At 35.5% G+C, this 24246-nt stretch overlaps 1 protein-coding gene and 1 non-coding gene across 4 annotated transcripts in view; both read right to left on the bottom strand.

Annotated features, from left to right (window-relative positions):
- LNPEP (leucyl and cystinyl aminopeptidase) overlaps positions 1-24246 on the bottom strand; it is a 92159-nt gene that overhangs the window by 58653 nt on the left and 9260 nt on the right. The window contains exon 1 of one of the 3 annotated variants that reach the window (XM_055312779.1): positions 9571-9588. The exons of the other annotated variants lie outside the window; for them this stretch is intronic. The gene's annotated coding sequence lies outside the window, so the exon portion shown is untranslated. Of the gene's footprint in view, positions 1-9570; positions 9589-24246 lie in introns of those variants that run through there. 3 annotated transcript variants of the gene reach the window in all.
- On the bottom strand, positions 8617-8743 carry LOC129501718 (small nucleolar RNA SNORA13). The gene has a single exon (XR_008662805.1). It is a non-coding gene; the product is annotated as a small nucleolar RNA SNORA13 (small nucleolar RNA).

Here is a 24246-nt window from a genome sequence, read left to right as displayed (position 1 = left end):
GGTTATCTTTTTCTACCTCCTCTCTAACCTGAACTTCCACACAAGCCATGCTACTTTATAAGTTTTCTTTGTTTAGTTTTTTTAATAAGATTTTATTTATTTATTCATGAAAGACAATGAGAGAGAGAGAGAGAGAGAGAGAGAGAGAGAAACAGGCAGAGGGAGAAGCAGGCTCCACACAGGGAGCCCAATGTGGGACTCGATCCCGGGTCTCCAAGATCACGCCCTGGGCTGAAGGCGGCGCTAAACCGCTGAGCCACCCGGACTGCCCTATAAGTTTTCTTTGCGTAAAACTTTTGATCACATTCTAGGTGTGGGTTTAGCAAGCTGCCATCTTCCCACCTCCTGTGAATGACCTACAAATGGAAGAAGAGTGATTACAATATCCTGCTTTAGGAACTTAATCTCTTAAACATCTGATCCTGCCTCTACTTCTCATGACAAAGTTTTGTTTTGTTTTGTTTTGGATAGTTTTACTGTGTTTGGGGGTCATTTACTTCTTTAATAGAGTAAATATTGCTGTAATTGAACTTAAAAAATTTTTTTGAACTCTTACTGAATTCTTAATGGTTAGAAATTCTATAGTAGTTTTTGGTCCTGGGACAGTGCTGAAGATTAATTGCTTAATTTGCTTTTTCAAAATACCAAAAGGCCTTTTCAGACTTTTTGTTGTTACATATCGGAAAATTATGTTCTTTTAGCATTTTTTTAAAATTAATTAATTTATTTATTTATGATAGTCACAGAGAGAGAGAGAGAGAGAGAGAGAGAGAGAGAGAGAGAGAGGGGCAGAGACACAGGCAGAGGGAGAAGCAGGCTCCATGCACCGGGAGCCCGATGTGGGATTTGATCCCGGGTCTCCAGGATCGCGCCCTGGGCCAAAGGCAGGCGCTAAACCGCTGCGCCACCTAGGGATCCCTGTTCTTTTAGCATTTGCCCTGTGTTTTGTTCTGTGTTAGGCCTAATGAAGACAATAAGGAGGTCCACAAAGTATGGTTTTATTTAATGAATTTCTAAACTATAATTTCAGTTTATTTAGAGTAATCTGTTCTTGAATTCATATCCCTTTAGAACTTTCTTTTTCTGTGTTTTAAGTAATGCCTTATTTAAAGCCAGGGAGTAGCCTACTGTATCACCTGTCTGCATTTCATTTACTTCAAATCTTCTGATAAAGGTTTAGTCAGATACCTTACTTTCATTATTTATCATCCATTCAGATTAACACCTCTGCAGAATTTTAATCTTTCAGAAACAGAATACATTGACCCCTCTGCTATAATTTATTACACATTAGAGGTAAACTTTGAGTATATGTGTACAATATCAAATTAAATATATCAAACCTGGGGAAATCACTCTTGTTATAGGTAATCTATGAGGACTGTACTTCCAACCTATTTTCGAAAATCTTACTTTGGATTCTTAGCATTAAATTGTAATGTGACAATGATTACCCTTGCTCTAATAGGATTTATTTATATTAAAAGAAAGGACCCAAAAAATAAAAAATAAAAGAAGGGATCCATCAGAAACAGGAAACTTTCTAAAATCTCTTAAATCCACATATATACGCTATCTATAAGCCAAAAGCAAAGAATGACCTAGCTGACATGTTTCAGTTTTAAATAACATAAGCCCATATGGTAATAATCTAAGAAAACTGAAGACATTTATTTTCATCCTTCTATGAACTGGGGCTCCTCAGTGTTGTCTGTGGATCAGTGTCAATCTACAAACTGCTGTCTGTGACAAGACACATGTGTATGATTAGTATTTAAAAACTTTCATAGCAGTTTATCAGTAATTTTATGTCTATCAAATTCAATCATTTAAAAATGGAACTTATAGATTATATGTCTTTTTTCATTGTTTTCCAGTAATTTATATTTTCAAATGCTACAAAACTTCTGCAACATATTAACAATTAAAAAACAAAACAAAAAACCTCAATTCTTCACTCAGGTAATAAGGAGGAAATGGGTCGGGTTGTTACTATAATGGCAATCCAGGTCAATATGAAGTTCTCATCTATGATGGCAGAAGTGAAAAGAAGGGATGATGATTAACATGATTACAAGTCATGTTAAAAAGGGAGAATACCCAGGAACAGATGTTCCCTTGGGCCAGGCAGGTCTGTAAGATGGAGTGATAGAGGGATCTCTATCAATTCTCAGCATACATTCTGGCTTGGATAACTGGAAGAAAGAATGCCATTCATTGAGATTAAGAGTATAGGTTTTCAAATTCTCTCTCTCTCTCTCTCTCTCTTTTTTAGGGGGGTGGTGGCCGTAAGAAGAGTAATTAGAATGGAGTCAGGGGATGGCATTTGTTATTTAATATATGTCAGATAGCCAGGTGGAGATGTTCGATTAACAGCTTATTACAGAGTTAAAGACCTAACTTTATAAAGAAGTTCAAATCCTGCCTCTTGGACTTACTGCATGATCTCAAATGGGTTACCAGACAACCCTGCACTTCAATTTCCTTACCTATAAATGTGGAAAACCTAACTATTTTATAGGATTGCTTGAGGATTAGGTTACATGGATCTGGACTCAACACAGGCACCTGCATGGAAGATTCAGATTTCAGAATCACCTGGGTATGTATACAAAATGAAAATCATGCAGACAAGCGAAAAGAGGTAAGAGTCAGAGAGCATCAGCACTGAAGAGGTGGGCAGAGGAATACAGGCAGAAAAGGAGAATTAGAAGGAACATTACTAAAGGTAGGAAAACTAGGACAATAGCATCCCAGAAAACAAAGGAAGTTTTCATGAAGGAAGTGACTTTTATGAAGGAAGGTCACTTCAGGTGCATGGTAGGAATGAGAACCTAACATCAACAGTCCAAAGAATGGAAAATTAACATGGAAGGCAAGAGCTGCAGGCTATTCTTTCAAGGTACATAGTTACATGTCAAGGGGAAAAAAAAAAAACCATAACATAGGGCCAAACTAAAAGAAAATATGGCACAGAGAAAAGTCCTTCTTTAAATTTGTTTGTGTGCGTTTAAGATGGGAACAACTTTAAGAATGCAGGAAAAGTAAAGAATGACAAAATGTGGAGGTGAAGAAATCGACCAGACCAAATGTTGGAATAATATCCCAGAGGGGCAGGAAGACCTCACACAAACTCCAGGAGAGAGATTAACCTTGGGAAGTAGGCACTTCTCTGAACTTGGGAGACAGAAAGTGAAGGTAGAAAAGCAGCATATATAAGAGCATGAAAAGCTGAGGAGGTGAAGAGCAGAGAGTCTCCATGTTTTCTATAACAGAGGAATGAATCAAGGCTATCTGCCCAAAGGCAGTTGTGGGAAAGGCACAGGTGGCTTAAAGAGAAAAATGGAGTACAGGAGCAAAGGACCAGGGAAGGATGACCCAAGGATAAAGCATGGCTGAGAAGTTCAGTACATCCAGCAGATTTTGTCATACTACCAGTCTCCATAAATGCCTTTAGCAGTGCTTACCAACCCAAGTCTAAAAGATGAAAAAGCATGTTATGTGTATTTTATCACAATTAAAAAATGAAAAAAATTAATGCCAAAAAATGTTTAGAGTAGAGAAAGCAGATGGGATAATTCAGGGTTAAATATGTAGAGAGGATGTGGTGAAAAGCTAAGGGGAAAATGCATAGAAGGTGCTGGCAAGAGAGAAAGTGATTAACGGGTTGAATTTAGAAAACACAACAAAAAGTAAAGCTATGGCAAAAAACATAGTGAGCAACTTGAATTAAAACAAGAAAACTTCCCACGATTTTAATCCCTTTAAACTACCATTACATTTTCTGAGAAAATGAAATGAAATGGGGTATATTTTCAAACCAACAAGCCAGAATAACTTTGAAAGAATAGGCCTAATTTCAACAAGGGTTTTGGGGCATATCCAAAATGGTTATATTCAATTTGGTAATACAGCAACTTGCTTGCTTGCTTGATTTTAAGATTCTATTTATTTATTCATGAGGGACACAGAGAGAGAGGCACAGACACAGGCAGATAAAGAAGCAGCCTCCATGCAGGGCACCTGATGCGGTACTCGATCCCGGAACTCCAGGATCACGCCCTGGGCCGAAGGCAGACACTCAATTGCTGAGCTACCCAGGCGTCCCAACTTGCTAGATTTAAATTGGGCCTTAACAGTAAAGAATTATGCTTCTTTTGAGGCCTCTCAGATATATTTAAACAGAGCTAAAAGCTTCAAGCTTTTTTTATATCTTCTAGACCATTTCCAAATGGAAACTATAAAATTTCTGAAGTGATGGATACTTATCAAACAAGGTAATTATTTCCCCAATAAGCAATCCTCTGCAATCAAAAAGAGGTTTCATCTTTTAAAAATTTAATCTTAAAAAGGAAATAAAACAACTAGAATTTAGAACAAAAACAGTGATTTTTCTGTATAGTCCTGATCTGATAAAACAATACCCCATTCCCCCTCAAGGGACACACTCAGAAAGTCTATTGATTACAATGCTTCTGTTAAGTTATGAGTTTAAGAAACATCATTTTCTCACCAGAATCTGAAGAGTGGTTACTAGCAGGATAAGTTTTAAAGATGTTCTCAAAAGCCTCTTTCTCTGATACACCCTGTTTGCTTACAAACAATGCTTGCAATGTATGAGCAGTGTCATAAAATACTAATGCAGAAAAGTCCTATATGCATTCCTATTTTTACATAGTGCTGTTTCAAAAAGCCCAATTAATTTTCCAATTGACAGGTCCAGGGTCACAACCTAGGATGCATGATCCAAGTAAAGGTCTTTCTTCTGTTCCCTTTTCCCACTTTGCCTCCCTTATGACTAGAGCGCTAGGATAGTCATGAATAAAAGAGTAGAGGTGGGAGGAAGGAAGATCAGAGAGAAATGGTCAGTTCATAAGCACCATAAGCTCACTTTATTTCATTCTAGGAGAGACCAAGATTTATTTTTCCCTTTCAACTTACCTATAAAGTTCACTCCAACACATTATAAAAAAGGGAGACCTCCACTTCCAATATGACACTGTAATTGATACCAGACTTTTCTTCCTCTTGTCAACAACTATTAAACTGGACAAAATGATGCAACTATTTTTAGCTACTGGATAAATGAACAATAAGGTGAGCCTACATTTGCTTGGTTCTCTGCCTTGGGACAACTTTCTAATTGTAGTATAGTGAGTTAGAGTTCTAGTAGAGCATGGCCGGACCCTGGAGAGGGCAGGACTGTGCCGAGTAGGAATCACAGAAGTTTGTATAAGGGTTCCCTGAGAGTCCTTAACCAATGCTGGGTGTAACTACATAAGGCTTACAAAAGAGCGGCTGTAATAAGGTCAAGCAACAGAGGGAAACATTGCCAATCTAATCCAGCCTGAATAAAGAGAACTCATGACCACTCTGCATATCAATTTGAAATGCTGGAAAGGCTTCACTTTAAGGGAAAAAGTACACCCTAGAATAAGACCAACTCTAGACCACATTAACAAAGTCTAAAAACAAGCCCTAACAAAACCCACAAGGCAAAAAGAATCTGGCGGAAGAGTTGTGCTAAGTTAGGGGAGCCAGAAAAAAAACCTTGAGCTTTCCAGATATTCCCCCGGCAAACCATAAAGCCTAAAAAACCTGTATTAGGCCATCAGCCAGTAACTAAACTGTTACTAAAAAACAAAACACTCTACAAAATTTTTTTTAAAAAAATTGGCATTTATCTTCAATATGTCAACACTGCCCAATACATAATAAAAACACTACTAGACATTGAACAAAACAAGAAATGTGACCCATAAGAAAAAATAAGTCATTAGAAACTGACTTTAAGCTGGTCCAAATATTGCATTTAGTAACAACTTCAGAGCTATTTGAAATATGTCTTAAATAAAGTAAAATGTTTTTAAACAACAAAATTAAGAAAGGAAAATACATAAACATATGAAACTCTCAGTAAGGAAACTGAAACTACACAACACAATCAAATGGGAGGGGAAAAAAGGAAATTCTAGGGTTGAAAGGTTCAATAATTAAAATGAAAAACTCACTGAATAGACTTAATAGGAGATTGGAGATGGCAGAAGGAAGAGTCCATGAACTTGGCAGATCACTAGCAATCACCAATTTGAGGAACAAAGAAAAAAAATAAGATCAAAGAAAAATTAATACAGTATCAGAAACTTGAGGTTGTCTAACACATATGTAACAGGAGCCCCAGAAGACTCTAAAAATAAAGCAGAAAAATATCTGAAGGCACAAAAGTTAAAATTGTATTAAGTTTGCTGAAAACATTATTACCAGATCCAAAACGCTCATCAAACTCTAAAAACAATAGATAAAAGAAAATCTTATCTAGCTACATCATGGTCAAAGTGCTGAAAACCAAAGAGAAAGTCTTTTAAAAAGCCTAAAAACAATATGTTACATACAGGAGGAAAAATAATACAAAGAACACTAACTTCATCATAACAATGGGGGCCAGAAGATGACAGAACAACATTTTTAAGGGGCTGTAAGAAAAAAAAAACTGTCAACTCAGAATTCTATAACCAGTGAAAATATCCCTCAAAAAATGAGATAAAGATCTTCTAAAATAAAAGCTGACAGAATTAATCCCAAGCAGTTGTGCACTACAAGATCCTATAAAGAAGGTTCTCTAGGCGGGAGGGAAATGATACCAGACAAACTGAAATCTGCAAGAAGGAAAGAATATCAGAAATGATGAGTAAGTTGTTAAAAATAAAAGTTTATGGTCTTTATTCTTCTCAAAATTTCATTAAAAAGCTGTATATTAAAACTATCTTAAAGATAGTATGTAAGCAGTTTTTAACATATATAGAATATGTATGTTATAAAATAAAAAATATGACAACAATAGCACAAAGAATAGAGAGGGTGGATAAGAGGAATTAAGTCATATTTGTGAAGTGAGAAGGGGAAATGGAAGTGTCCAGGGAAAAGTAGGAGATGTAAAGAAGAGAGAGAAACAGGTATAAATGTTAAATGATATAATATTCACAATAAACAGACTTTAATGAGTTAAAGATGCAAATTTTAACCCTAGAGTAATCGATAAAAGATGAAATTTAAAAGATGGATAGCTAAAAAGCCAGTAAAGAAAATAAAATTAATTTTAAAATACTCAATTAACCCATAAGGGGCTATTAATAAAGAAACAAAAACAAAAGGGACAAATAAAAACAATGGCAAAGTGGTAGATTTAAACACAACCACATAAATAATTTCATTAACTGTACATGGATTAAGCATTCCAACTAAAGGACAGAGATTGTCACACTGGATTTAAAAAAGCAAGACTCAACTACACATTGTTTATAAAAGATAACTTAAATTTAAGAACACAAATAGGTTAACAAGTTACAATAAAATTTTATTATGATAAAATAAATTCATCAGAATAAGATACCAAGCTTAAGTATGTATGTATCTAATAAAGGAGCTTCAAAATTCAAAACAAGATGGCAAAACTCAAGACACAGAAACATCCACAATCATAACTGGAGAGTCTATCATCTTTCTCTTCAAAATTGATTGATCAAGGAGAAAAGAAAAGAGTAAAGCCAAGGATATCTAAACAACACCATCATCTAATTTGACTGAAAAGACATTTATAGAACATTACACTGAACAACTGAAGAATACATATACTGGGCCATCAAACGAATCTCAATGAACTTTAAAAGACCGAAAGAGTTTTTTAGAGACTATGTTCCCTAACCACAATAGAAATAATTTTTAAAAACCAGTAATAATAATCTAGACAATATATGGAAAGCAGAAAATTTCTAAATAATTCACAAGCCAAATAATAAACCACAGGAATTTAAAAATATCTGAAATAAATAATAAATTTTAAAAAATAAATTTATTGCTTTAAATGCCTGTTAGAAAGAGGTTCAAAATTAGTGATATAAGTTTCTACCCTAGGAAAGCAAAAAGAATAGTATATTAAGCCTAAGAGAAGAAATAATAAAGAACAGAGTGGAAATCAAAGAAATAGAAAACTGAAACAACAGAAATTTTTAAAGCAAAAAATGCTGGAGGGCAGGAAAGTAGTATTACTGGCTCTTAATCATATTCTCCTAGGAATCAGCCTTAAAATCAACGTTATGTCAGGTTCTCATGGATCTCCAAGACCAGTTTTTCACTTCTCAAAAGTCTAGTTAGGTTCATGTAAGAGACAAATAAGAACTGGGTCCTGGGCTAGGGACAGAAATTCTCTTTCACAAGCCCCACAGCTTTATATCTGTACCTCTTCCAAGAGTGTCTGGTAAATATGTAGCCAGTGATAATGCTAGCTACATCCATATGTTCCCCACTCCTCTTAAAATAAAAAGCTAGAATTTCTTTTGTAAGTTTTTTTGTAATTTTTTTTTTGTAAATTTAAAAGGAATTGGAGCAGTACTTAAAGAAAACCTCTTATAAAATCTCTTCAATGGTTATAAAAAAAAAAGCATTCTTATGGAAAAAGAAAACCAAAAAAACAACCTGTACTTAACTCATTTATTTCTGAATTTAGATTTCTGTATATTGTTTTATTAAAAAGAGAAATCTTTTTTAAAACTGTCTAAGAGAAACCATACATTTAACAGAAAACTCAAGATCACGTGTGTAAACTAATGTAAAAGCATAAACTGTTACTTATACAGCTCCTACACCAAAAATTCAAGGACATGAAAAGGCTGCAAAGTGTTTAGTTTCTGCTTTTTTTGACACCACATTCGCAAGTTTCCAAAAGAGAATGGGCAACACAAAGGCAAAAGGAAAAATGTCTTTCAGTGTCCATTTAAAATTTTAAGTACTTCTCAATAAGACAAAGCAAAAGCAAAAGCCAAAAAAAAAAAAAAAAGCCTCATTTTTAAGCATTTGATTTAAAGTGCTACTTTATTTAGGGTAAATCACAAATCTGAGGTTCATTCTGCAGAAATACAACCATCCTGCAGTACAGCACAGGTTTACAGTTTTGTGAAACCCACCTCCAGGACCAGCAGCTTTGTTCTAAACCTCAGAGAGCCAATGGCTAAACCTATATTTAAACTAAGTCATTCCTCAGCTCCGTGCCACGCTTCAACAAATCCTTAAACACATACAACCACGTACAGTGCCTGCGCTGCCTCTGACTGGTGTGCAAGGCCATCATGTGTAACATACGTCTCAGTTTCTCGCAAGCCTGGGCTATCGTGGCCACTTCACCGCTGCACCCTGAGCCCAGCCTCCTCACCTTCCTCAGCCCACAGGACTCGCTTTTCTCACTCTTCAGTACACTAGTCCAATATAAGCTTTTCAAATCCCTAGTTTCTTTCACCTTTTCAAAATCAATTCAACTATTACTGGAACAAGTGTGCTACTGTGACCCATCCCCCTCCTCTCCCTAAAACAGCACACCATAAAAATTAAGACGCCTGTTTTCTCAGGATGAAAAGGTTAGAAGGACTGAAATAAAGAAATGCTTCAATGGGCCCTTAAGAAAATAACCCAGCGAGACTTTCACAGTAAATACCTTTTTCCCCTATGGTAACTCCTGAGACAATCTAGGAAAAGCAATTTTATTTACAGTAAACTTGACCTTATCTAGTCATCACTCACAAGAATCCTGCCAGCTTGATTGTTTATCCAATACAGGCTTTCTTCTATGGTAGCCACTGTCCACAGAGTTGTGTTTATAATTAGACTGTGCAGTGTTAATTATGCTGGCCGCCCTGCCAATGTTCTACGGAGCCTACAGGGAGAGATCAAAACAATCATTCCCGAATCATGAGTCACCTCACTCTTTCCACACTACAAACCCCTGGCAGCCTCTCAAATCTGGCAAATGATAGTTGTGCACATGACATGCTCATACAGCCTTTCACATTTAGGATGAAATATGAAGTTCCAAAACCTGCTCCGTACATTTTTCTAAAATTTTTCCACATTTTAATTCTGGAACTCCTTGCTTATTACAGAATTATATAATTTGAAGGTGAGAAGGTTTAGAAAAATTTCAAGGCCTGGTTTAACCAATAAAGAAGGGAAGTTCTGCATAGGTAAACTATAATTATAGATTCTGCTTCACACTGAAACAGTTCTTCTAGGGAGGGGCAATTATCTCATTCATCACCGTATCCCTGGTGCCCTGCAGGGAAAATAGCTATAATAAATGTTGAAATGAAAGTAGTAACACCCAACATATTAAAATTAAGTATTAATTAATGAAAATTACCTCCATGTCCACTCACAGATTCTCTAAGGGCTAAATCTCCAAGGCTTACTAAAGTTTGGAATAAGATAGAATTAACAAGCTAGCTATGAGGTTAAGAAGGTCCTCCTAACATCTATTGTGGGGTTGGGTCCCAAATCAGCAGGGCTTAGTAGTACTTCAGTGATTATGGGCTTTGAATCACTCCGTATCATTTCTTCTGGACACTGACTATTCTTACTTCTTACTTACTTCTTACTACTCTTCCCTCAGAGCCAGTGTGAAATTTAAATCAATTATGCTTTAGGAGGCATAAAGCATAGTGCTGAGGAACCTGTGGATTTTGGTTCTGGCTCCACCACTTAGTGTGTTGTTGGGACCTCAGTTTTCTTACAGGTTAAAAGGAAATAATGACTGCCCAATCTGCTTAGATAATCATAGACATCAAGTAAGATAAATGGGTCATAACACTTTGCAAACTATGAAGTGCTACATTAAATGTTATTTGCTAATATATTAAATAATTATGGTAGGAGCTTCAAAATCATAGCAAATAAACACATATTTTACTTTTCAACTACACACACAGCACTTCCCTTTAAGATGCATTGGTACAATCCCCCCACACACACACCTTTTACTATAAAAGATGATGCTTAAATGTCACCTACAGCACACATCAGTAAAAAAATTCATAAAATAGGTAAAGTCTAGAAACCCAATCTGTCTTCTGTGCCACAAATATCAAATGATAACATAAGCAACAATTCTGGCCTCTTGATGTCGTTTAAGATCAGCAACAGCAACAACCATAAAGGATTTCAGTGTGGAAGACGGTAACTTGAGATAATTCTGTTTTGCAGAGATTTTAATACACAGGTTTTACATTTGAAGTCATGTGACTTTTGAGTTATTTGCCAAATGGCTGCCTTGATTGTAAATACACTACAACTCTTCCCAAAATATCTCTAGGGATTAAGTGTATCTAAAGGCCATGCTCATTTACTATAATTGCATTTACACAATAAAACTCAGATAACCAATGACAGCTACACTTTATAAGAAGGCAATTTAAATTTATATAATGCTCACATTTTCTGATTAAAATAACCTGAAGGGCAGTATTACAAAGCTATCAATTTTACATTACCAAACTAAAACACTGTCAATAAACTTTTCACTATCTTCAAATTCTACATCACATTTTATTCCCTGAGCCTAATCACATCTGTTATTTTCTGTGCAATTTTGTAGTCAACAATAAGCAAAAATCAACATTTTAGTGCAGGAGGAAAGAAGCAAATAATATGAACTTGTTTGTTTTACGTTGTAGCTATGAAGCACATAATTTTAAATATCTATCAAGGAGAACATTTAAGATGAAAAGGAAGCATTCTACCAGAGAAGGCCAATGATCAAAGAGTATCAAATACAAACAAGGGCTACAGCACATAATCTGGACATGAAATGCTTCAAATATAGAATTTCACATAAAGGATCAAGGAGGGGCGGGGTGCGTGGGTGGCTCAGTGGTTGAGCGTCTGCCTTTGGCTCAGGTGATGATCCACAGGTCCTGGGATCAAGTCCCATATCAGGCTCCCTGCAGGGAGCCTGCTTCTTCCTCTGCCTATGTCTCTGCCTCTTTCTCTATGTCTCTCATGTATAAATAAATAAAATCTTAAAAAAAAAAAAAGATCTAGGAGAGAGGGACAAAAAAACACCTGTAGTTTAATACAAACCTTAACTGCAATACAAGAATTAAAAAATAAGAGTAATTTCCTTTAGTAAAGGAAGAAAATTTTCTACCTCAACAAATTAGGCATGCTTTTAACTTATGTCCACTTAAACCTCTAAATCAGCCAATGTTCTCCATTCCCCTCAAAAGACATTTTCTGACACCAAGTGCCCACTGATGCCAAAAGCGCTACTATCTAGAAGGTCCAAACACTTATGTCCCCACCAGAGCAGCTGTGTTCTTGCCAAGGATTAGTTGTTCTCCAGTCAATACATGCTAGTTAAAATTATGATTGTAGTTACATAAGTATTTCATTAAATGAAAAAAAAAAAAAGGAGGAAAACTGTTTCTGTGAAAGCTGAGTATGCAGCAGAAAGACCCTACAAAAGCAAGTCTCCCAAGTAACACAGCTGTCAAATTAAGTATTACCAAGAAAAAACAAAAAAATTGGGGAAACAGGGCCCTACAGCAGAATGTTTGCTCCCAGGCTTCAAAGTGTCTAAGTTCTCAAACCACTTGAAAAAAAAAAGAAAAGAAGAACCTGGAAATTATAGATGCATCATGGGCAGCAGAGAAGAACACAAAATTCTAATCAGTGGGTCCACATGCAAAATAAAAGCTTCAGTCCATAAGACAATATTAGTAACTAAATTTACATTTTGACTTGAAATACTAGAGCAAAGTATTTTTCTTTATGACTTCCATTTTTAACTAGTTTTTCAAAGTTATTCATTATATTTGAGATCATGTTAAAGGGAAACTGATCTAAATCTAAGGTTTACCCTAACAGTTCTTCCTGACAATCAAGGGCACACACACATCCAAGTTCCCCCAAACACAAATCATAATGTATACATCTACTCACGAATGTCTAAAGAATAATTTTACTAAAACACTTAAGAACTTTACTCTGTAGTTACACTTGCTGATGAGTTTAAACCACAAGATGTTTAAAATCATGTCTCATTAATACATGTCAAAACTTAAAATGTATTCTTTGACTAAGTAACTCCAGAAGAGAAATACATCCTATGAGTAACTGCAGAAAGATGTATGTATAAGAATGTTTACAGCAGTCTTAATTACACAGTAAGAAAAAGGAAACAATCTAAGTATGAAACTATTGGGGCTAGATATATTCATACCTAATAAAATATCAGAAATAAAAATTATATCATAAAAAGTATTTACTTCTATCTAAAACATGGAAAGCTGTGCAAAATATAGTATTAAGTGGCAATTTACAGAATTTTAAATAAATATTCATCCAGTTGGACGCACCATAAATAAAAATGTTACTACTAGTTATTTCTGGGAGTTATGGGTATACTGAGCATTTTTATTATCTATACTTTCTACTTTTTATCTGTATAAAAACAGGAAACCTCCCTCAAATTGATACAGACCATGCTTTAATCTGTGGAGATCTAAAGTTAATGAATTGATGAAAAATTATCAGCACTGTTGCAGTGTCTTAGAAATGGCCCTGGATGGTGCAGGAAACCTGGGAGAGCAGGACAGAACTTGCTATTAACCTCCCATGGGACCTCTTATTAAGAAGCGGAATCTGTATCTCCACCCCTTGAATATAATGGCCTTAAAACTTGCTTCCATTAATGGTATTGCATAAGTGACACTGTAAAATTTCTAATCCTAGCTTTAAGAGGCCCCGTCCCTTTCATTATTTCTCTTGTACTGACCGGAAAGCCCCATAAAAATAAATCTGAGCTAGTCTCCCTGTGGATGAGGAACCGTGCTGGAAAGACAGGCCCAGCCAACAGGCAGCACCAATGGCCAGATACGCCAATTAAGCTATTTTAAATCTTCCAGCTCCAAATTAAGCTGTTAAATCAAGTGACCTCAGGCAAGACCAGTGGAAGAAACATCCAGCTGAGCCCAGTACAAACTGATGACCTACAAAATTGTGAGCAAATAAAATGGTTATTATTTTAAGCCTTAAGTTGTGTCGTTTGTTACACAGCAATAGATAAATGATTTATCCATCATCCACACAGTAGCTATTAATATTGTGGTGTACAATTCTTACAGATTCATTTATTCCCTAAGACAAAACTGAGGTTACACTGTACATACTAGTTCTATGATTCTATAGCATCTTGGAAATGGGAACACAAGCAGGGCCTCATGGTCAGACTTCAACTGTGACCCTTTAGAATAGAACACCCAATATTCAGAACGCACAGCATTCTGCAAATGAAAACTGTGCAACTGTGGGCTTTTCCTCCAAAGCCCAAGAGCCTTGAAATACATGACTCCATAGTGTCTTTATCCCTCATCAACAGATATGTGGATGCTCTTTCTGCCTGGGGTCCTAGTACAGGACTAGGTCAGACAATGAAAAAAGTTAACAAAGTTCATTATCAAAATCCCCTTCTTAATGCCACCACCAATAATGATGATGATCAAAATCAACATTCACTAAGGGCTTTAGCATGTGCTAACAATGAGCCAGGCACAGCAGAGTAGTTAAGAATGACTCTCAAACCAGAATGGAAAAAAAAAAAAAAAAAAAAAAACCAGACTGGTCACTTCCTGTGTAACCCGGAGGCAAGTTATTTCATCTTTCCAAATTCAGTCTGTTCATTTGTAAAATAGACATAATAATAGTACCTATCTCACTGAGTTTTGAGAATTAAATAGGATAAGTGTAACGCATTTAGAACAGAGTGTTAGTAAAGTGCCACCCTGTAAAGTACTAAATAATTATTAGTTTTCGGTATTATTAATCAGCATTTTACATACGTCATCTCATTTAATTTAATCCCCACAACATTTTATAGATGAAGAAGTGAGAATCAGAGAGGCTAAATAACTTGCTGGTAAGTGGCATGGCCAAATTTCAAACCTACATTTTTCTGACTGTAGTAACTAAACCCTTCTAGATCATGTGCCATGACTTAAAACAGCCCCGGGAATGTCAACCAAGTCCCACGTGTCAGAGAAAAGTCCTATGTCTTTGCAGCCTCTGGAACTGGTTGGGGCGGTCACAGAGCCACCTCTAGGTCAGAGCTGAAGAACTACAAAGAGATTGATACAACTACCACCATGTGTCAGACACTGAACACGATGGTTTGCACAGCAATCTCCACCAGGAATTTAGTAGGTATTCAAAAGTGCTGTTTGATTTTCCCAATTACATTCCCTGTTATAACTTCATCATGGGTAGTAAACTGAACTTTCTACCACTTGTTATGATTATGAAATTATCCAAATATAACATCCATTTTACTGAAACTTTTTTTTGATGTCTTAGAAAACTAGAAACTTTTTATGCTATTCTCTAAACCCATTATATTTTATAATTAATTTTTGTTCAGTTATTCAGTTGGTTAGGAAAAATTAATGAAATCAAGATTTCGTTTTTTAATTTTTAAATTTTAGCTTTCCTACAAGGAAGATGGAAGTGAAACGATGAGTGAATGTAACCTACCGAACTGCTCAGCTAAGTTTAGTTCTACCCAAATTCAGCTCAATGATTTTGAAAACAACCACTTTCTCAGACTTACAGGAAATGGTTAAGCAACCTCAGATAAGTCATTTGTTCTTGTGCCATGGTAGACAAGTTTTTTTTTTTTAAATGAGTCCATTTCAGATAACAGAACTTCATAATGTTGTAAAGCACTCATCAATCTAAACAGCAAATATATAAGATGCTAGAGTTATTACTTTATTCTATTCTTTTTCCTATGAAATGAGCAAAGAACTATAATGTTTTTTTTTTAAAAAATGAGTTTTTACATTTCATAGTAAAATGAATTCTTAAGACTTTAAGGCCAAACCAGAAAAAGGAAAATGAACACATTACAATGAACAGGTTGACAGTTCAAGACTGAGCAACATGGTTCCATCCTGATCTCAGACAAAACAGAGACAAAATATGATTGAGGGATCCCTGGGTGGCGCAGCGGTTTGGCGCCTGCCTTTGGCCCGGGGCGCGATCCTGGAGACCCTGGATCGAATCCCACGTCAGGCTCCCGGTGCATGGAGCCTGCTTCTCCCTCTGCCTGTGTCTCTGCCTCTCTCTCTCTCTCTCTCTCTCTCTCATGTGACTATCATAAGTAAATAAAAAAATATATATTAAAAAAATATGATTGAAAAAAATGTATTTTTAGGGAAATTTCTCATGTTGTAATATAGCTGATTTTTTTAAAACTATGCGCTGTCTCCTTCTACCCTTTAGTACTAGGTGAATCCTGGAACTGGAAAACATGATACTTGGGACAGCAGAGTCTGCATAATCATAAATGTAGTAGCTTTCTGGCTAAGAGATGAAACTTTACTAATTTTTAAAATTTGTTTTTTAATGCAAATGTTTCTAACACATTTTATTACTTTCCCATCTTCTTACAAAGACTGGTCTCAACACAGTCATCATAGGGAAAAAATAATTGCACTGCTCTTTTTTGGGACACAGAACTCACTGTCCTAACTGATAAAAGAATAGTAATATAGGAAATGACACCCCATACCTAAAACACCAAATTGGCCAACTTGCTTAAAAAACATTTCAGTTAGCAACTTAAAAGTTTACAGCAAATCATACTGTGTGGGATTTTTTTTTTTAACTTTTACTTTAGATTTCTTCACTGAACCCACTGTAGCTGTTTACTCCAGCTATTTATAAGCTCAACTGAAGGTCAATTTTGATTATGATCCACATATCAGACAATAAATATTTCTTATAGGTAAACAAATTATTTGAAGAACCCCCAGAAAAGAGTGAGAAAAAAAAATGAACAGTGCCACAGAGACCTGTAAGAAAGTAGCAAAAGAACTAACATATAATTGTATGTAACTGTATGTAATTGGGAGTCCCAGAATGACAGGAAAAAAACAGAGACAGAAAAATTATCAAGAAAAAATGGCCCAAAACTTTGCAAATATGGTGAAAGATATATACTTATAAATTCAAGAAGTTCAATGAATCTTAGGGGGAAAAAAAAGTAAAGTCCAAAGACAACCAAACCAAGACCCAAACAACCAAACTGCTAACAACCAAAAGTAAAGAAAAAGTTGAAACCAGCTAGAAAAAAAAAGTGATATATTATATATAGGGTAACACTGGTTCAAATTACGACAAGTTTTTTTTTGTTTTGGTTTTCTTTTCAAAGAAAACTCTATCTCCATCCTCATTCCTAGGCAGTCACTGACCTGTTTCCTGTTACTACAGATTAGTTTATTTTCTACTTTTATAGAATTTTATTAAAGATTTTATTTATTTGACAGAGAGTGAGAGAGCATATAAGCAGGGGGAGCGGCAGAGGGAGAGGGAGGAGCAGGTGCCGGACGGTGGGGCTCGAACTCATGACCCAGAGATCACGAGTTGCAAGCTCTGTGTACTGAGCCAGGCAGGCATCCCACCACAGGTTTCTTAACAGAAAACTACGGAAGCCAGAAAATGATAGAATAACACCTTTATAGTTTTTATGTACATGGAACAATTATTATATGTGGTTGTGTAATATATATAGTAACTGTATTAATATATATTGCACATTTGTGTAACCTTTTTTTTTAATACTTTTGTGTAAACATGTATCCAGAATACATAAACAATCCTTATCACTCAAAAACCAGGCAAAAAGATTTAAACAGCCATATTTCACACACAAAGAAAAAGCCAAAAAAATATGAAAATATGTTCCACATCAGCAGTCACCACGGAAATGAAATTAAAACCACACTGATATACCACTATGCACACATTAGATTGGTCGAAATTTTAAAAATTAATCATACCAAATATTGGCAAGGACATAGAGAATAAGCACTCTCACTCCTAATGGAAATGTGAAATGGTAAAACCAGTTTGGAAAACAGATGGCAGTTTCTTAAAAAGTTAAAACACAGCTACCAGATGATCCTATCAATCATTTCTTAGGTATTTACCTAAGAAAAACAAAAACAAAGGACTACACAAAGACCTGTTTTTGATGTTCACAACAGCTTTTTAATAACTCAAAACTGGAAACAAATGTCCATTAAGAGGTGAACCAACGAATGATGGTATATCAATACAATAAAATACGAATTAGCAATTTAAAAGAGAAATAAGAAAAAAAGAAACTACTGGATTACACGGATGAGTTTCAAAATAAATTATAGTGAGTGGGAAAAAAAAATACAGGCCAAAAAAAAAAAAACGGTACATGATTTCATTTATACAAAATCTATATAATTCTATTTATATATAATTCTATAAAGCAGGGACACCTAGATGGCTTAGCCAGTTAAGCATCTGCCTTTGGATCAGGTCATGATCTCAGGGTCCTGAGGATGGAGGGAGGGATAAATTGTAAAGCTTTTTTGTTTTGTTTGACTTTATGTTTAAAAAATGTAACACCAAGAATCAGGAATATGCAACACTTTGGTACTCTGATTTTAATTATAAAAAGGTCAATTTGAGAGGTTTATTTGAACAATAACTACACAATCACCCACCAGACTTCATGACTTTGTAACAAAATTACTTTTTGTCCACTCACACAGAGGAAGTGTAAAAGGTCTCCTGTTTAAAAGTATTCCTGACACTTCTTATTATTTATTATTTATTTATTTATTTATTTATTATTTAGATAGTTACAGAGAGAGAGAGAGAGAGAGAGAGAGAGAGAGAGGCAGAGACACAGGCAGAGGGAGAAGCAGGCTCCATGCACCGGGAGCCCGACGTGGGATTCGATCCCGGGTCTCCAGGATCGCGCCCTGGGCCAAAGGCAGGCGCCAAACCGCTGCGCCACCCAGGGATCCCTTCCTGACACTTCTTATAAACACCAAGAGAGTTGATGGCTTTCTCTTTAATAACTATTTCAAAGTACTTTGAATGGATGTGTTAGTACACGTGAGTATATCACCTATTTTTCTAGAACTCTAGCTCAGCTGGCTCAACTTTTGTGTACATGCCGGGATGTACATATTTACATGTGATCACAGTTTACCATAGGTCTTCTTTCCCAGGCAAGACACTTTTAAGTAGATCAGTCCTAGTTATTCAGGCCCCAAAGAAACCAGAGAAAAAAAAAGAGGGTTGACTTTAGTTCTCTTAAAGGTATAGGTCATTCTATGAGGGGGCAGGTATGGGACAAAGGGTTTTGTATCATTCTGGACTCCACAGACCAAGACAAGCAGAAAACAAAAATAATTGAACTTTGGAAGCTTTTAATTCATTATCATTAAGATAAGTCTAAGATATCACTCAAGGGCTGAGAAATTAAACAATACATCCATAAAGTGTATGTTGGAGGGAGGGGGTATTGAGAAAGAGGGGAAACTTGCTAAAAAATCTTGCAAGTATAAACAGAAAAGAGATAAAAATCAAATTTTTAAAAGACAACTGAATGTTTTCTTTTTCTTTTTAAATCTGTGCCCTCCTTAGAACCATCCAGGGCTGAAATAAAATGACCTTAGAGTCCTCAAACAACCAAGGCATCTGAGGTGTGGCTCGTCAGATATGCCTGACTAGGACATTTCCTTCTCCTATGACCTAGATTTATCTTAAGACACTTGCTGCCCAATTCCATCAGCTCCACTTTCTACCTGTTTTAGAATTTTAGAATAGTTCTCAAGGCACAGCATAAGTACCCCTGAGAATCCCTGATACTCTTAGTGGCCTTCAAGGCCAAAACTGTTTTCATATCGAGATGTTATTTGCCGTTTTCACTCCCAGGCTCTCCTAAGTATACAGTGGAGTTTTCCATAGGCTACACGACACGTGATACAACAGATTGAACACAGAAGCAAATCTGAAAATTCAGTTGTCTTCTAGTAAGCCAGATGTTAAAGGGATTTGCAACGGTGGGAGGTAATTGCTCTATTTTGTTTTGGAGGATAGCTATTTTTCATTCCAAAATGTCATTTCTGTTAACATGTAAAAGGTTTTTATTGTTAGTATGGAATCTACTAATTTATTAATTTTTATCTTTTAAAAAATTTCAGTGCTAATTTCTGATGCAGTAAATATCAGAGATGTAACCCATATAAACAAAACCTCTCAGGTGTTCCCAATAATTTTGAAGTGTATAAAAGGGGTCCTGATACCCTAAGATTTGAGAAGCATAACTCTTGCCTTTAAAGATAAAAAAATTCCCAGACTTTCCAGATATCATAATTTGAGCACTGCAGTTTCATTATACTGTATGAAAAAAGGATATAGAGAAATTTATTAAGAAAGAAAAATAAATACAGGTGGTCTGCATAACTTTATAGTACGGCAGGCAGGGACAAGGGGGGTTCTGAATCACTCTGAATTCCTGGGTCCAGAAAAAAAGAACTGAGCCATTTGTGTTCCTTTCAGCATCCTCAGGCAGAAGGAACATAGACTCCAATAATTTGTTCCTATGGAAAAACACAATTTTCTTTACCTTGAGATAAATAAACTATCCAAAACGATGGTTCCCTATTCCCCTCAAATTCACATGTTGAAGTGTTAGCCCCCAATGTGACTATACTTGTAGACAGGGCTTTTAAAGAAATAATAATGGTTAAATGAGGTCATCAGAGTGGGGCTAATAAGATTGGTGCTCTTATAAGAAGAGAGAGAGAGAGACACCAGAGCTCTGGGCACAGAGGAAAAGCCATGTGAACAAGGTGGCCAAATGCAAGCCAAGAAGGGGGCTCTTACCAGAAACCAGCCACGCTGGCACCTTGATCTTGGACTCCTAACCTCTACAACTGTAAGAAAATAAAATTTCTTTGGTTTAGGTCACTAATTTAGTCTTACAGTTTTTTGTTACAGCAGGTTGAGCTAATATACTGCCTATACCATTTCTATATAAAAACTCCATAAATATACTAAGTAAGGTATAAGATATATAAATAAGGTAAGGTATAAGGTAAGATATATAAATAAAGTAAAGTATAAGGTATATAAATATACTAAGTAAGGGAGGGAAATACAGATTTTTTTTTAAGGGGGAAGGTGATGTTGAATAAATGTCTTCACAGTTTATATATTATAATCTCCTTTACTTGGGTACTAGTAGTTAAAGTGTTGTTCTTCTCAAAATGTCATTTAATTTTTATCTTTTAACATCAGAACAGAAACATCTACATTTTTTTCTTTCGGGTTAGTGTCATGTCTAAATTCATGCTTTCATACCTCAGCTCATGTTGTAATACAGTAACTCAGACCATTAGTTATTCTGTTATGTCAACTAATGGGAAATCCTGCCTTTCAATATCTTTGTCTAAGTGACAGCCATGACATAGCTTCCTCTACTTTACTCTATCCATGAGGCCACTTCAATTCTTATGCATGACCAGTTCATGCCTTTTTAACCAATTCTGATAGTAGGAAATTTCTTTTTAAAAGTCCCATCTAATTGACTTGGTATTTGTTTTTGTGGCTCTCTAATGAAAGACAAAGTATCCCCAGAACAGGTCAGTCAGAAGACCCACAGCACTGCAAAAAGAGAAACTGATTTAAGTGCATCATGTAGTTCTCAAATGCAAAGCAGCTCTCTAGCTATGCGATAAGCACAGAAGACGAAAGGAGGGGGAAAATATTGGGTCATTCTTTAATTTTGATTCTGAAAATGCTTCAGAGTAAGAGATTCCCATCCACTAACCTTCATCCCCCTTCTCCTCAAACACTTTGACCATTTCTCATTTAGCACTATCTTCCCTACACAAAGCACAGGGTCTGAAACACAGCAAGTACTCAAAACACATTTCGGGGGAAAGAAAAGCTGAATGAACACTGATACGAACATTCAAAAAAAGTGATTTGGAATTACTCTATTTGCTAGAGAAAAATATATAGAAAAAGGAAAAGAGCACTGAAATTTAATTTTACTTGGGAAAAACCCACATTAAAAGAGTAAAAACATAAATGTTACTTAAAGTTTGTTTTGGAGTTGTGTAAAGTAATATTAGTCTCAGATAACATTTAATGTAAAGCATCTAACATGTGCGTCTAACATGTGGGGTACTATGTTGGGTGTCAACTCTGGTAGGAAACAGACATGAGACGACTGTGTTTTTCCTGTCATATGTAATTGATGGTTCCTGGCTGAACAAGCATGTACATAAACACAGAACTGGAAATGTGGTTTTCACCATTCAAAAAATGGAGTCCTAAACAAGTGGTATCTCTGCTTTCATAATATACCATTTATGCATCCTTGGACATTCTTGGGCAGAACTGTGAACTCCAATAACTTATTCCTGTGGGAAAACACTATCTTCCTAACATTGAGGTCTCCCAGGAACAACTGTGACTCAAGGAGAAGAATGCCTCTACTCTGTTCCAATGCAATCCACCCACATAGCCACCAAATACTTAAAAGATTATTTCTTACCTCCTTCAGCTTGCTGTTTAGTCAAAATCACTAATGATTCAGAAGTTCAGAATATTATCTTTGTGAGAAAAAACAAACAACAGACCCAGAGACTTCTGGCAGGATGGAGGTAGGGAGGTGAATTGCCAAAATTCACTATAGACTCTCAGATCCAAAAAGGTGTTGCCAAGTTACATTCATTCAGCAAAAATAATAATAAAGTAAGGGTAAACAGGTACTAGAAGAAATAGAAATTCACTAGTAAAACTAGTTTCTTAAGCTTCTGTGAAAACACAAAACAGGTATGAACTGAAACACACTGTATGATAGGTTTGTTTGCATTCCTGATGCCTATGAAATACAGACCTTGTTACCAGTTAAAGAAGTACCTTTATTCTATACCTTCATGTTTAACACTACTCCTTTTGGTCTTAAATTCCTAACTACTTCAACCCCACCTAAGAGACAAAATATATTTAATACCTTATTTAACACTGAAAACAAGAGCTACTTGTATGAACAGCAAGGTGTTGCAAATTACACTTGCTGGAAAGAACCAGGAAAACACATGTAAACCAGAATTAAACTGAATGTAGAAATGAATAGTTCCTCTACTTAGGCAACACTTCCCTGAAAGTGTTACAAATGCATAATTCTTAATAAATATGAAATGCAAAGAATCCTCCTATACTGGCCTCCAGCCTTTAGTCAACAAATGCAAGAAATATCATTTGTTTCCCAAATTTCAAAATCTCATTATGGCAGGAATATGCCCAAACTACCATGTCTTCCAGATCTCAAATGTTATTAGAAAAGGTTTTGAGTTTCTGTGCACATTTTGGTTTTTTAACAAAACTTATTAAAGAAAGCATCTTGGTAATATCTTTAAAACAAGAGTCACAGAGCCAGTGACTAAGGAGCCTGGATTTGAATGCTGGCAGTATGAATTGCTCTTCACCATTATGCTACACTATGCAGTAGCCTTACAAAAGGGGGTAGATTCATAGGTAGATCTCTAAAATGAAAAAACAAAGTATAAAATCAAATATATTTAAGGAAAGCAATGTGGGACAGGACCTGCGCTCCTCCAAGTCTGACTGTTTTCAAAGAGAGTGTACTAATTTGTGTTCATACACATTTTTTTTTAATTTATTCTGCTGGAAAGTAAGTTTTCCAAGGGCAGAAAGCATACTGCACTTACTTGTATTCCAGCTTTAAGAACACAACTTGGAACAAGTTAGCACATAGTGAAGGTATATTTTAATATATTTATTTGAGAGGGATATCTTTTTAAAAGCTATTATTTTCTTTAAAAGAGATAAGTGGGGGCCTGTCAAAAACAAATTTTAAAAATACTGGTTAGCTGATACAGTTTAAAATGGTATATAAGAAGAATCCGTATTAAAATACTCCCTCTATGGTTTTTCTCTGACCCCAATTACTCACTCCCCCCAAAAGAAGAATGGAGCAAGGAGATGTGGGACACTAATTTTGGTTTGCAATATTTTTAGTCTTGTTAAAAAGATGCAGTAAGGCTATTAGCAGGATGTAAGAAGAAATTAAAAAGAAAATAACAACATAAAAGAAAATAATTTAAGTACATTCGAATCTTAGTATTACCTGGTTTCAATAAAACAGACTTAAGTCCAAAGCATTCATGTCCTAAAAACTTTTTGTATGATAAATTCAATATACATGTGTATTCCTGTATTTTTCCCTGGTTGTTAGAATGAAATTAATAAAGAACAAAGAGAAGAAGTAAAATTTACAATAATGTATAAAGTCCTGATCATAATCATTTAATTCTACTGAACAATCACCAATTCAAAAACACTGTTGATTCAACAGAAGGAATACTCTAGTTAAAATTCAGGCTAGAGGACACCTAAAACACATCACGTTAAGGCAGGGCAGGGCAGCACGATATTCCACGGACTAAAGAATACAAACAGTGCGGAATATTGTCATAATGACCAGAATTCACATAAAGATATGCTATTTTACTCGCTTAGAAGTTAGCTAATAATCCTTGTGGGTAAAAAATAAAATTGAGC

Source organism: Nyctereutes procyonoides, unplaced genomic scaffold (assembly GCF_905146905.1).
Source record: "Nyctereutes procyonoides isolate TBG_1078 unplaced genomic scaffold, NYPRO_anot_genome, whole genome shotgun sequence".
Classification (NCBI taxonomy): domain Eukaryota; kingdom Metazoa; phylum Chordata; class Mammalia; order Carnivora; family Canidae; genus Nyctereutes; species Nyctereutes procyonoides.
The sequence above is the reverse complement of the archived record's forward strand: the minus strand, read 5'-3'. Positions and strand labels throughout refer to the sequence as shown.